The sequence below is a fragment of the Amphiura filiformis genome, chromosome 6, assembly GCF_039555335.1.
Source record: "Amphiura filiformis chromosome 6, Afil_fr2py, whole genome shotgun sequence".
NCBI lineage: Eukaryota > Metazoa > Echinodermata > Ophiuroidea > Amphilepidida > Amphiuridae > Amphiura > Amphiura filiformis.
The window spans coordinates 49,941,914-49,956,695 of NC_092633.1; positions in this window are offsets into that span (position 1 = coordinate 49,941,914).

Genomic DNA, 14,782 nt, shown 5'->3' on the forward strand with positions numbered 1-14,782 from the left:
ATGATCACCTTGATAGTATGAGAGTATCAGTACCGTGGGTGTCAGTGATCCTGGCCTGACACAGTAGACAAACAAACAAACAAACACGCCACACACATGACACATGCATGCAAGGTAACATTGACTATACACTAATCAAACAATGGTATTGATCCTGTACAACTGGTCGTGGTTTATTTACAATCGATTCATTTAAAATCCCCATAGTAAACATTAATTTGGCAAGAGTTTTTCTCTCTGGAGCGAGGATGCATCCACTGGCTCAGCGTAATGAAAAGATCTAACATGATTGGTCAATTTAGCTCCGCATGAAGCGAAAAGTAAGCTACGCGTAGCAGCTCCACGTTGTGGCGGTTACGGCCAGCCATATATTGATCATGCGAAAATCGTAAAACATAGAATAGAAACAGTGTGGCAGGCGCTCAAAATCTCAAATTGTATGCTTAGCCTGAGTTGCACGGCCTATCTCGAATAAAATCACCATGCGTAGTTGCTGAAAAAGCGTGAGGATTCATCGTACTATCACGGCAATTTTTAACACGAAGATATAGGGATGTTGACGGTGTGCGGTACAACCAGAAGGGTCAGAGTTCAAAACATTGGGCTATTCCAATTGAAATCCATACACCCCCTGACATGACCCTAATCTACCACACAGGGGTGTAGATTTCTAATGGAGTCACTTAAATTTAGGTAAACCTATTTGAAAGTTGCACTCCTGTGTGAAATATTAAGGTTGTGTCTTCCATAGAGGTGTATGGATTTCAACTGTAGGGTCAGTCCATGTCAAAACAGACTGAGTGTACACCCACCCTCTTGGATTATGCTCTCCTTTGGCTCAGGGTACCTTTCATGGACCCCTAGGTGAGTCACAAAAAAAATTCAAATTCAATTTCGTTTCGAATGGCGGGCCATCTAAGTTTGGCGACCTTGACCAAAATTGGGAATTTAAGGTGTCCAAATGACAAAGCGCTCTCTTTGAGAGGCATTTTCTTCTTAATTAAATCAGTTGTGACCCTCTTTTTGAATGTGGTCACTCACTGGTTGTGTCTGAAATGCCTACTGCCAAAAAAGATTGATTTCGGAATTTCGTTGGGATTTCAGAGGGGGTCAAAATCAGCACTTCATACTGTTCAATCAAATTATCTTTGATTTTGAAGGACCCATGATAATGCCACAGTGCACTTATAGGTCCTAATTATGTTCATAATGGATTAACCAGGTGCCAATGTCTATGAGCATTTAAAAAAAGAGACATTTCTAGACCCCCTACAGAATTTTAGGCCCCCCTAAAGTGGTTCAGCCACAAATGGCGCTTAAAATCGGCAAATTTTGACACCTATAACTTTAGGTGTACACCAGATATGAATTTCTAGTCTTTTGCATCTGAAAGAATGTAGTCTAATGTTACTAGGAACATAAGATTTGTTTTGTATTTTTTGTGTTTTGATACTTTCAAAAAGGTCGTTGACCTATGAACATTTTTTTTGTCATAGCGCCCTCCTGAAAGGTCTGACACATAACAAACTATACATTTTTGGAATCCTCATGACCATACGAGTAATTTGATATATTACTTGACATAATTGGGAGCATTCTGAAAATTTGACCCCCATAACCTGTACTTTGCATGTGCATCGTGCCAGGAAGTGCATTTTTGACCCCCTTAAAAATCCATACAGAGGATTAGAAAGTAGTTTTTTCTTATTACTTGACTCAAGAGCAACTTGAAATATCAGGATAAATAATACAAATATGGCTATAAAGTGATCAAAAAAAAAAAAAAATATCATACTAAAATTGGCATTTTGTACCGTATCCTGTATGCATGGTATGTTAGGCAAAAATGACTATTTTTGAAAGCGTCAACTTAATACTAAAACACAAAAAATACAAAACAAATCTTATGTTCCTAGTAACATTAAACTACATTCTTTCAGATGCAAAAGACTAGAAATTCATATCTGGTGTACACCTAAAGTTATTAGGGGTCAAAATTTGCCAACTTTAAGTGCCATTTGTGGCTGAACCACTTTAGGGGTGGCCTAAAATTCTGTAGGGTCTAGAAATTTCTCTTTTTGAATTGCTCATAGACATTGGCATATGGTTAATCCATTCTGAACATAATTAGGACCTATAAGTGCACTGTGACATTATCATAGGTCCTTCAAAATCTTGATAATTTGATTGAACAGTACGAAGTGCTGATTTTGACCCCTCTGAAATCCCAATCTAAATTTGAAATCTATCTTTTTTGGCATTAGGTATTTCAGACACAGCCAGTGAGTGACCACATTCAAAAAAGAGGATCACAACTGATTCAATTAAGAAGAAAGTGCCCCTCAAAGAGAGCACTTTGTCATTTGGACCCCTTAAATTCACAATTTTGGTTGAGGTCGCCAAACTTTGATTGCCCGCCATTCGCAAACGAAATGGAATTTGAATTTTTTTCTTGTGAACTCACCTAGGGATCCATGAAAGGTACCCCTGAGCCATAGGAGAGCAAAATCCAAGAGGGTGGGTGTACACTCAATCTGTTTCGACATGGACTGACCCTGTAATAACCCTAGCATTGTGCTGGATCAGTTTTTGTTTATTCCACTTTTCACAAACTTTGTCTTGTAAAAAATTGGGACTTTCATAATAAGTTTCATACTGAAAATATTTTACTTGAAAGCTGCACAAGAAAAGCAAAGGCACACAAACAACATTTTAGGCCAAAACAAAAAGATTAGTCCAAGTTTCCTTTGTGCTATGTTTTGGTCAAAAAAGGCTATGCGGATGGATGCAGGATTAAAAAAAAAACCTTTTTAATCATTGTCCCCAAAATAACTATAAAAAAAGAACATGCGCTAAAATGCGAATTGTTAAACCTTAAAACAAGAAAACCAAATATGATTGAAATATAGTTTCATTTTCTTTTAAACAATAGACAAGCAATAATAATAATTTGACTAGAAAATCAATGCAATATTGTAAAGTATCTTTGGTATTTATTTCTTTATAAAATACATATATATTTTCTGTATAATTTGTGACAATATTGTAAATATTCATCCGTTATGTACAGTACATTAACAAGCAGTTTTTATCAAACAAAAAACACAATGTACTTCCACACTATTTCACTATACCTATCACATGCTTCAGACACCAACTGTCATTTAAAGCGCCACCATAGAGCAATATATATACCGCAAAAGAATTAAGGTACCAGTTATGTTCTTAATTTTGATATATTCATATTTATTTCCATAAAAATCATTACATTACATTACATCAAAAAATATACAAACACGATACATATGGAGGAAAACGCTGGAAGACCAAAAAGGCCTGAAAGTTAGCCTTTCCCTAAAATCAAATGAAAATAGCAAAACAAAGCAACTTTACCAAACATAACCAAAAGACAAGACAAGGGACGGGAACATGCTAGCGGAAAAGATTAGAGATAAGTTGTCTTGTTTACGATATACATGGTGAACATAACTGGTACCGTAATTCTTATGCGGTCTGTATGTGGGATGCATGATTATATTTTTATATTAAAGTCCGTCCAATGAAAAACTGGTGCATGCATCGGTCAACCTGCTATTATGAATATCAACAAGGTCTTCCGATACTTTGAAAGTTTTTATTTTTAACAAGATGATAAAACATCGATGTTCACTATCAGAACAATTAATTCTCTATGCATTTAATATTTTTTACTTTTTGGCGAGTCGTTGACATCAATGCATTAATTTTGGCAGCTGTTTCATGCGCATATCTATGCCAGGCAGGTAAATAGCACTTGAGATCTTTTCAACTGCGTGGGCAACAAACACAGAATTGCACTTGTTATTTTACCTCTATGCGTAATCTTAAATATGTTTGTGTGTACGCCAGTGTTTTGAGTGAACGCCTGTGATTTGCAGCTGTGCCCAATGTACACTGATGTCACTGACTCATGAAGAGTAAAATTACTATATTATTACAGTAAGTGGTATTGAATTGTACAATAATAGAAAATTTATTTCATACATATACTTCACTTATTTCATACTCATGCTTTTGCTGTAGTTTAATTCGAGGAATTGGAATGTTGTTTACCAAATAAAATTTCCATTTGTTACATTACAGGCATATATATTACTATTATTTGTTGTTTTGTGTTATTAAAAATTATAAACAAAAGTTATTCATTAAAAACATAATCTCTAACATACACCTTGTTACTTGATTGCTTTATGATTGCTACTTATTTTTGTCCTTGTCTCGATTTCAAAATTGCCACCTGTGGCCTGATTGGATGAAGTCCCTCAAACATCACACACACACAAAGCTTGCATCGGAAATGTTTTCTAGAACAGGAATACTCCCACAAAATAAGTTCAGAAGAGACCACAATTACAATTTAAAAAACTCAAAGATGGCCATGGCATTTACACCACTGCTTTGTAAGAACCAATTAGATTGCAGGAACTTTCTCAAGTGTTAAAGAATGTGAGTTTTAAAGCATTCATGACAAGAATTCAATGTGTACGACAATATTTTTCCAAGTACTGCCGATTAATCGGTTTTCTGGTTGGTTTGAACAAATGAACAAATAAAAGCATGGAAGGAAGCCGTTTCTCATCGGGAAGGACAACTCGTGGTATATCATTGTTGCAACACATGATGTTTTCTGTACTCCACCCATCGCCCAAATATTCTTGTTCTAAGTATGGTGGTCACATGAAAATTTTGAACCTACCCCTGGGGTTACTTTTTCTGTCAGGATGGATATGATTTGAAACGCTTTTTGAATTGCCTGAATTGGACAATCCGACTATACAGTCTTCTAACGATTTAAAAATTGGCAACTTTAACCCATTTTTAGGAAAATCCTGATTTTGTCTTAAATTTGCATATTATAGGGCCAAGGTGATCTCAAAACCATGACTATGCCCTTCGGAAGACGCAGTAATCAAACACGCCAACACTAAACCCAGTCGAACCACCGGTGGCGACACAAATATCAAACACCGTCTCGCCACCACACACAAACACCATGTCATCTGGAACAGGAACCACCACTAAAACCCCCCAAAAAGCAGAAAAACAAGCCATGCCTACCACCCCCCATACCATTGAGGCTGATGTCCAGGAAATAGCTAGTTTCCCGTGTCAGAGCTGCCCGTTTGTGATTGTGACGAAGCGTGGCCTCTCCTGTCACAACACAACACAGATGTGAACCAAACAAAAAGGCCAAATATACTCCAGCCATTATAAGGGGCTTGGAACTACAACCAACCGAAAGGGGGCAAAATAATATGGCCAGTCACACGACCCAAATTGCTTGTGTGACTTAGAGAGAAGATGCCGATTGTAATTATTGGAACGCACAGTTGCAGTCAGGCTTCGTGCCTGATAGACGTGTTTTTGCAACACAAACTCCTGCATGACAATCTGATTATTTGTTGGTCATTAGATCAACTATGTGAGTTACTGTGCCAATCTATCATTATGATTTGTTATTTATCTGACTGGAAATGTGTTTATTAATTTATGTACGATTTTTGTATACTTTCGGATCACAGAGACTCGGGAAAAGTGAGTCCCCGGGACTGGCCGGGAGTGAGTCGTGGAGTAATCCAAGTGAGTTCTCATTTACGGTGTGATCAGGTTTTTGGCTTTTTGTATTTGGAACTTCCGTCAGGTAAAGTCGATAAACATAAATCATTAAGATGAATTAAAAAAAAATGATTACAAGTTGCAGGTTTTATGCCAATTTGGCAAGCTAATTTTATAGCAGAATAGATCATCATCATTATTATTAATATTATTATTATTATCAATATTATAAAAAAATATTATCATTATTTTACTTTATTGTCAAGAAATATTAATTTGAAACTTCAAAAATAGGAGTTCACAGTTCCATTCAACAACAAATCAATGTGAAGCGGCAAGCCGCACGTTTAACGGTTTTGAAGAGTGTACCAAAAAGCAAATGTTTTCAGTGTAACTTTGACGGCAGGGCAAATTCAGCCTGTCACTCAATATCTTCAGGCCAAATGTTAATCGCTAACGAGCGCCTTGGTGCTACCAGCATATCAACTGGACGATTGATGTCGATCAGGATTCCACAAAAACAAAAAAACATCTATCCATTAAAAAAAGTGTGAAGTGACTTTGAGTTCTTCAACCAATCTGCACTGCAGGCTATTCAAATGCAGTCTTATTTCACTCCATGTATGATTGTGGCCGTTTGCCAAATCCTGCCACATTTTCAACTATTTGAGCTGCAATGCTGTAAGGAGGTACCGGAGGCGAAGGCCAGGGCGGACCAAGAAGGAAGAAAGTGTATTACCAAAATTGACGGATTCTTCAGGTCATTTTTGAATCCACTCACATTGTACATTGCATGAGGTCATTACACAGACAAGTACAGGCGCGATGCCAGGTCCTTTGAAAACAGGACTAATGAGTCCATCTTTAAAGGGAGAAACTGAAGAAGGAAAGGAAGAAACAGGGAAATAAAAGAAACTGGCACACAGACCAATTTTGATGGTAAGGTCTGAAGTTAAAAATCAAATTAATAGAAGGGTAGTTTAGGGTACAGCATTCTGGAAGAATAAAGATGAATTAAGAAAAAAAAACCGAGTCATGCCAACCACCCCCCATACCATTGAGGCCGACGTCCAGGAAATAACTAGTTTCCCGTGTCAGAGCTGCCCGTTTGTGATTGTGACGAAGCATGGCCTCTCCTGTCACAACACAACACAGATGTGAACCAAACAAAAAGGCCAAATATACTCCAGCCATTATAAGGGGCTTGGAACTACAACCAACCGAAAGGGGGCAAAATACTATGGCCAGTCACACGACCCAAATTGCTTGTGTGACTTAGAGAGAAGATGCCGATTGTAATTATTGGAACGCACTGTTGCAGCCCAGGCTTCGTGCCTGATAGACGTGTTTTTGCAACACAAACTCCTGCATGACAATCTGATTATTTGTTGGTCATTAGATCAACTATGTGAGTTACTGTGCCAATCTATCATTATGATTTGTTATTTATCTGACTGGAAATGTGTTTATTAATTTATGTATGATTTTTGTATACTTTCGGATCACAGAGACTCAGGAAAAGTGAGTCCCCGGGACTGGCCGGGAGTGAGTCGTGGAGTAATCCAAGTGAGTTCTCATTTACAGTGTGATCAGGTTTTTGGCTTTTTGTATTTGGAACTTCCGTCAGGTAAAGTCGATAAACATAAATCATTAAGATGAATTTAAAAAAAATGATTACAAGTTGCAGGTTTTATGCCAATTTGGCAAGCTAATTTTATAGCAGAATAGATCATCATCATTATTATTAATATTATTATTATTATCAATATTATAAAAAAAATATTATCATTATTTTACTTTATTGTCAAGAAATATTAATTTGAAACTTCAAAAATAGGAGTTCACAGTTCCATTCAACAACAAATCAATGTGAAGCGGCAAGCCGCACGTTTAACGGTTTTGAAGAGTGTACCAAAAAGCAAATGTTTTCAGTGTAACTTTGACGGCAGGGCAAATTCAGCCTGTCACTCAATATCTTCAGGCCAAATGTTAATCGCTAACGAGCGCCTTGGTGCTACCAGCATATCAACTGGACGATTGATGTCGATCAGGATTCCACAAAAACCAAAAAACATCTATCCATTAAAAAAAGTGTGAAGTGACTTTGAGTTCTTCAACCAATCTGCACTGCAGGCTATTCAAATGCAGTCTTATTTCACTCCATGTATGATTGTGGCCGTTTGCCAAATCCTGCCACATTTTCAACTATTTGAGCTGCAATGCTGTAAGGAGGTACCGGAGGCGAAGGCCAGGGCGGACCAAGAAGGAAGAAAGTGTATTACCAAAATTGACGGATTCTTCAGGTCATTTTTGAATCCACTCACATTGTACATTGCATGAGGTCATTACACAGACAAGTACAGGCGCGATGCCAGGTCCTTTGAAAACAGGACTAATGAGTCCATCTTTAAAGGGAGAAACTGAAGAAGGAAAGGAAGAAACAGGGGAAATAAAAGAAACTGGCACACAGACCAATTTTGATGGTAAGGTCTGAAGTTAAAAATCAAATTAATAGAAGGGTAGTTTAGGGTACAGCATTCTGGAAGAATAAAGGTGAATTAAGAAAAAAAAACCGAGTCATGCCAACCACCCCCCATACCATTGAGGCCGACGTCCAGGAAATAACTAGTTTCCCGTGTCAGAGCTGCCCGTTTGTGATTGTGACGAAGCATGGCCTCTCCTGTCACAACACAACACAGATGTGAACCAAACAAAAAGGCCAAATATACTCCAGCCATTATAAGGGGCTTGGAACTACAACCAACCGAAAGGGGGCAAAATACTATGGCCAGTCACACGACCCAAATTGCTTGTGTGACTTAGAGAGAAGATGCCGATTGTAATTATTGGAACGCACTGTTGCAGCCCAGGCTTCGTGCATGATATGCGTGTTTTTGCAACACAAACTCCTGCATGACAATCTGATTATTTGTTGGTCATTAGATCAACTATGTGAGTTACTGTGCCAATCTATCATTATGATTTGTTATTTATCTGACTGGAAATGTGTTTATTAATTTATGTATGATTTTTGTATACTTTCGGATCACAGAGACTCAGGAAAAGTGAGTCCCTCGGACTGGCCGGGAGTGAGTCGTGGAGTAATCCAAGTGAGTTCTCATTTACAGTGTGATCAGGTTTTTGGCTTTTTGTATTTGGAACTTCCGTCAGGTAAAGTCGATAAACATAAATCATTAAGATGAATTTTAAAAAAATGATTACAAGTTGCAGGTTTTATGCCAATTTGGCAAGCTAATTTTATAGCAGAATAGATCATCATCATTATTATTAATATTATTATTATTATCAATATTATAAAAAAAATATTATCATTATTTTACTTTATTGTCAAGAAATATTAATTTGAAACTTCAAAAATAGGAGTTCACAGTTCCATTCAACAACAAATCAATGTGAAGCGGCAAGCCGCACGTTTAACGGTTTTGAAGAGTGTACCAAAAAGCAAATGTTTTCAGTGTAACTTTGACGGCAGGGCAAATTCAGCCTGTCACTCAATATCTTCAGGCCAAATGTTAATCGCTAACGAGCGCCTTGGTGCTACCAGCATATCAACTGGACGATTGATGTCGATCAGGATTCCACAAAACCAAAAACATCTATCCATTAAAAAAAGTGTGAAGTGACTTTGAGTTCTTCAACCAATCTGCACTGCAGGCTATTCAAATGCAGTCTTATTTCACTCCATGTATGATTGTGGCCGTTTGCCAAATCCTGCCACATTTTCAACTATTTGAGCTGCAATGCTGTAAGGAGGTACGGAGGCGAAGGCCAGGGCGGACCAAGAAGGAAGAAAGTGTATTACCAAAATTGACGGATTCTTCAGGTCATTTTTGAATCCACTCACATTGTACATTGCATGAGGTCATTACACAGACAAGTACAGGCGCGATGCCAGGTCCTTTGAAAACAGGACTAATGAGTCCATCTTTAAAGGAAGAAACTGAAGAAGGAAAGGAAGAAACAGGGAAAATAAAAGAAACTGGCACACAGACCAATTTTGATGGTAAGGTCTGAAGTTAAAAATCAAATTAATAGAAGGGTAGTTTAGGGTACAGCATTCTGGAAGAATAAAGGTGAATTAAGAAAAAAAAACCGAGTCATGCCAACCACCCCCCATACCATTGAGGCCGACGTCCAGGAAATAACTAGTTTCCCGTGTCAGAGCTGCCCGTTTGTGATTGTGACGAAGCATGGCCTCTCCTGTCACAACACAACACAGATGTGAACCAAAAAAAAAGGCCAAATATACTCCAGCCATTATAAGGGGCTTGGAACTACAACCAACCGAAAGGGGCAAAATACTATGGCCAGTCACACGACCCAAATTGCTTGTGTGACTTAGAGAGAAGATGCCGATTGTAATTATTGGAACGCACTGTTGCAGCCCAGGCTTCGTGCCTGATAGGCGTGTTTTGCAACACAAACTCCTGCATGACAATCTGATTATTTGTTGGTCATTAGATCAACTATGTGAGTTACTGTGCCAATCTATCATTATGATTTGTTATTTATCTGACTGGAAATGTGTTTATTAATTTATGTATGATTTTTGTATACTTTCGGATCACAGAGACTCAGGAAAAGTGAGTCCCCGGGACTGGCCGGGAGTGAGTCGTGGAGTAATCCAAGTGAGTTCTCATTTACAGTGTGATCAGGTTTTTGGCTTTTGTATTTGGAACTTCCGTCAGGTAAAGTCGATAAACATAAATCATTAAGATGAATTTTAAAAAAATGATTACAAGTTGCAGGTTTTATGCCAATTTGGCAAGCTAATTTTATAGCAGAATAGATCATCATCATTATTATTATTATCATTATTATTATTATCAATATTATAAAAAAAATATTATCATTATTTTACTTTATTGTCAAGAAATATTAATTTGAAACTTCAAAAATAGGAGTTCACAGTTCCATTCAACAACAAATCAACGTTTAACGGTTTTGAAGAGTGTACCAAAAAGCAAGCGTTTTCAGTGTAACTTTGATGGCAGGGCAAATTCAGCCTGTCACTCAATATCTTCAGGCCAAATGTTAATTGCTAACGAGCGCCTTGGTGCTACCAGCATATCAACTGGACGATTGATGTCGATCAGGATTCCACAAAAACCAAAAAACATCTATCCATTAAAAAAAGTGTGAAGTGACTTTGAGTTCTTCAACCAATCTGCACTGCAGGCTATTCAAATGCAGTCTTATTTCACTCCATGTATGATTGTGGCCGTTTGCCAAATCCTGCCACATTTTCAACTATTTGAGCTGCAATGCTGTAAGGAGGTACCGGAGGCGAAGGCCAGGGCGGACCAAGAAGGAAGAAAGTGTATTACCAAAATTGATGGATTCTTCAGGTCATTTTTGAATCCACTCACATTGTACATTGCATGAGGTCATTACACAGACAAGTACAGGCGCGATGCCAGGTCCTTTGAAAACAGGACTAATGAGTCCATCTTTAAAGGGAGAAACTGAAGAAGGAAAGGAAGAAACAGGGGAAATAAAAGAAACTGGCACACAGACCAATTTTGACAGTAAGGTCTGAAGTTAAAAATCAAATTAATAGAAGGGTAGTTTAGGGTACAGCATTCTGGAAGAATAAAGATGAATTAAGAAAAAAAAATGATTACAAGTTGCAGGTTTTATGCCAATTTGGCAAGCTAATTATTTTATAGCCAAATAGATCATCATCATTATTATTATTAATATTATTATCATTATTGTTATTATCATTATTGTTATTATCATTATTATTAAAAAAATGTTATTATTGTTATTTTATTGTCAAGCAGTATTACTTATTTGAAACTTAAAAAATAGGAGTTCACAGTTCAATTCAACAACAAATTGATGTGTGAAGCGGCAAGCCGCACATTTAACAGATCAGAAAAGTGTTCCAAAAAGCAGGAGTTTTCGGTGTAACTTTGACGGCAGGGCCAATTCGGCCTGTCACTCAATGTCCATGGGCCAAATGTTAATCGCTAATGAGTGCCTTGGTGCTACAAGCATATCAACTGGACGATTGATGTCGATCAGGATTCCACAAAAACCAAAAAACATCTATCCATTAAAAAAAAAATATTGTGAAGTGACTTTGAGTTCTTAAACATAGATCTTACTGCAACCCATCTGCACTGCAGGCTATTCAAATGCAGTCTTATTTTGTACCAGGTGTGATTGTGGCTGTTACCAAATACTGCCACATTTTCAGCCATTTGATCTGCGATGCTGTAAGGAGGTACCGGAGGCGAAGGCCAGGGCGGACCGAGAAGGAAGAAAGTCCATTACCCAAATTGATGGATTCTTCGGGTCGTTTCTGAATCCACTCACATTGTACATTGCATGGGGCCATTACACTGACAAGTACAGGCGTGATGCCAGGTCCTTTGAAAACAGGACTAATGAGTCCATCTTTAAAGGGAGAAACTGAAGAAGGAAAGGAAGAAACAGGGAAAATAAAAGAAACTGGCACACAGACCAATTTTGATGGTAAGGTCTGAAGTTAAAAATCAAATTAATAGAGGGTAGTTTAGGGTACAGCATTCTGGAAGAATAAAGGTGAATTAAGAAGAAAAAAAATGATTACAAGTTGCAGGTTTTATGCCAATTTGGCAAGCTAATTTTATAGATGAATATAGATCATCATCATCATTATTATTGTAATTATCATTATAATTATTATAAAATATTATCCATTTACCATTATTTATATTGGTGTCTTCACCCATCTGAGAGGCCCTCTGTTGTCTATTAATGCAATCAAGCAAAAAATCAGGGGGGTCGGGAGCATGAGCATATGGTTGGCCCTGATTGGTCAAGTCCCAAAAGATCAAGGTCATGTAAAACTTTTGACCAATAAGGGCCCGTCTTAAAAAGGATGCCGGTTTGCGCACTCTTGTCTAAAACCTCAAAAGAGGACCGGACGTGTGTTGGAACCAGGGAACTTTTGTTCAGGATTTTCACTTCAACTACCAAGCAAACACAGCAACATGGGATGAAGACAACAGCAACACGCTTCCTTCAAGCACCTCGACCAAAACCAATTTCCAGCTGAACCTAGATTTGACGGCTACAGTTTCAATCGATGGGGCAATACAAGTAGAAATCATGGGAAGTCGTCTGGTGCAACCTGCACCATTTCATATTCAGTTGAATCCTCCTGTTCCAACGTGGACTCAGACGACCCTACCCAGCACCATCTACATTGTACCAGCAGAAGCCTGACGAACCACAGACGGCAAGCACCTCAACCCAAACCAATTTCCAGCTGAACCTAGATTTGACGGCTACAGGGGCAATACAAGTAGAAATCATGGGAAGTCGTCTGGTATAGCCTGCACCATTTCATCTTCAGTTGAATCCTCCTGTTCCAACGTGGACTCAGACGACCCTACCCAGCACCATCTACCAGGAGAAGCCTGTCAAACTACAGACTGTACCAAGCCAAACAAGCCAATAGGACCTTTTTATATAATAATTCATTACTCCCGAATGACAACTTCATGCTGACCATTAATTTGGTTCAGCAACGTGAGTTATCAGATTGATCATTATGATTCGTTATTTATCTGACTGGAAATGTGTTTATTAATTTTTTGTACGATTCATCTTTTATATACTTTCTGATCTCGGAAATGTGAGTGCGGATTAATCTGACCGAGTACTTGTTTTCATGGCGTGATCAGGTTTTTGGCTGTCATTTTAATTTTTCTACTTACGTCAGATAAGTAATGTGCAACATAAACACCTAATCATTAATTTGTTGTAGTTAATTTATCTCATTAATTTGTCACAATTTAAGCTTACTACGCAAACAAAATGCTGCAAATGGTGCATAGCGCAGCGTTGTACTGTAGCAGAGACAGATCAGTAATCATGCACAATGATATAGAAAACCCAAGAAATAACCTCAAATACGTATATGGTATGCAACGGAAGCAGAATTAATGATAGGCAGGTCGCTGAAGTACAGTGGAACAGTACCGCTAGCATTATTATTCCTTCCAACATGGAACAGCATACAAGTATATAAGAACATGATAACAAACATGGAAGTACAGTGTCATACAGCTTACAGAGTATCAATGGCTTTTCATGTACAGGCACTTCATGTCGAGGAGGAACATAGAGAGTTTAGAAGAAGCCTTCCGCAAATTGAGTATCCACGAGCACAACGATTCAACGGAGCAAGAGAAGACGAAATCTACGACAGATTCTACGGCAACGCAGACGAGCACAGAGAACGAGAAGCAGCAGAAGAAGACATCGGGGAGCTGGACTGGGAGGAGGAATATCAAGAGTCTTCAAATTTTGACTGGCAAGTACAAGATACTGAAGAATAGTGACAATGTGGAGAAATAAGAAAGAACAATCATATAAGGGGGAGAAGCATACAAATATGTTAAATGGAACTCTAGGACATCAGAAGGGCAAAAAATGTATGCTCAATCAGTAGGAGATTACTTAAAGAAAGAGAGAGAAGGAGATGCAAATAAAATATTGCACAGAAATTATACAGTAACAAATGAGAAAGTAGCAGCCTGGGCAACTAATTATAGAATTCGTAAAGAAGAAAGTCAGAATATCAAAGCAATCACATTCGTAATCGAATATCAGTCAAACAATACTGGGAGTCTAAATCAAAGACTAATGCATGGAAAAGATAAAGTGAGAACAGAATTGGATAACCTAATGAGAACAGAGAAAACGATGTATGGTTATACAGTTCATTTTCACAACATGCAACAAAGTTTTGATTCAGATGAACAAGAAGTTTGTGAAGCGTGGACCAATGAAGAAACAAAGAGTAAGACTAAGAAGGTAGCAGTACACAATGATCACATTCATATATTAATCACATATGACGGTAGTGATACAAGAGATTGGCTCAAAGACTTACATTCAATCAGAAAATTCAGAAAGAATATCTATCATGAGGGAGGTGTCAGTCTACGGACAAACAGTCATAAAACCATGGACAATGTTTTCATATATGCAGTATGAGAACAAACACATGGTAGTAGAGAAATAAAGAAATCAATGGTTTCAAAATCAAAGAAGCCATACTTCAAAGTCAGAGCTAATGTACTTGTATCACGACAGTCAGAAGAGAAGATCATTGAATTCAAAGGGGCAAGAGAAGTATACATCAGAGGATTTCATAATCACACTG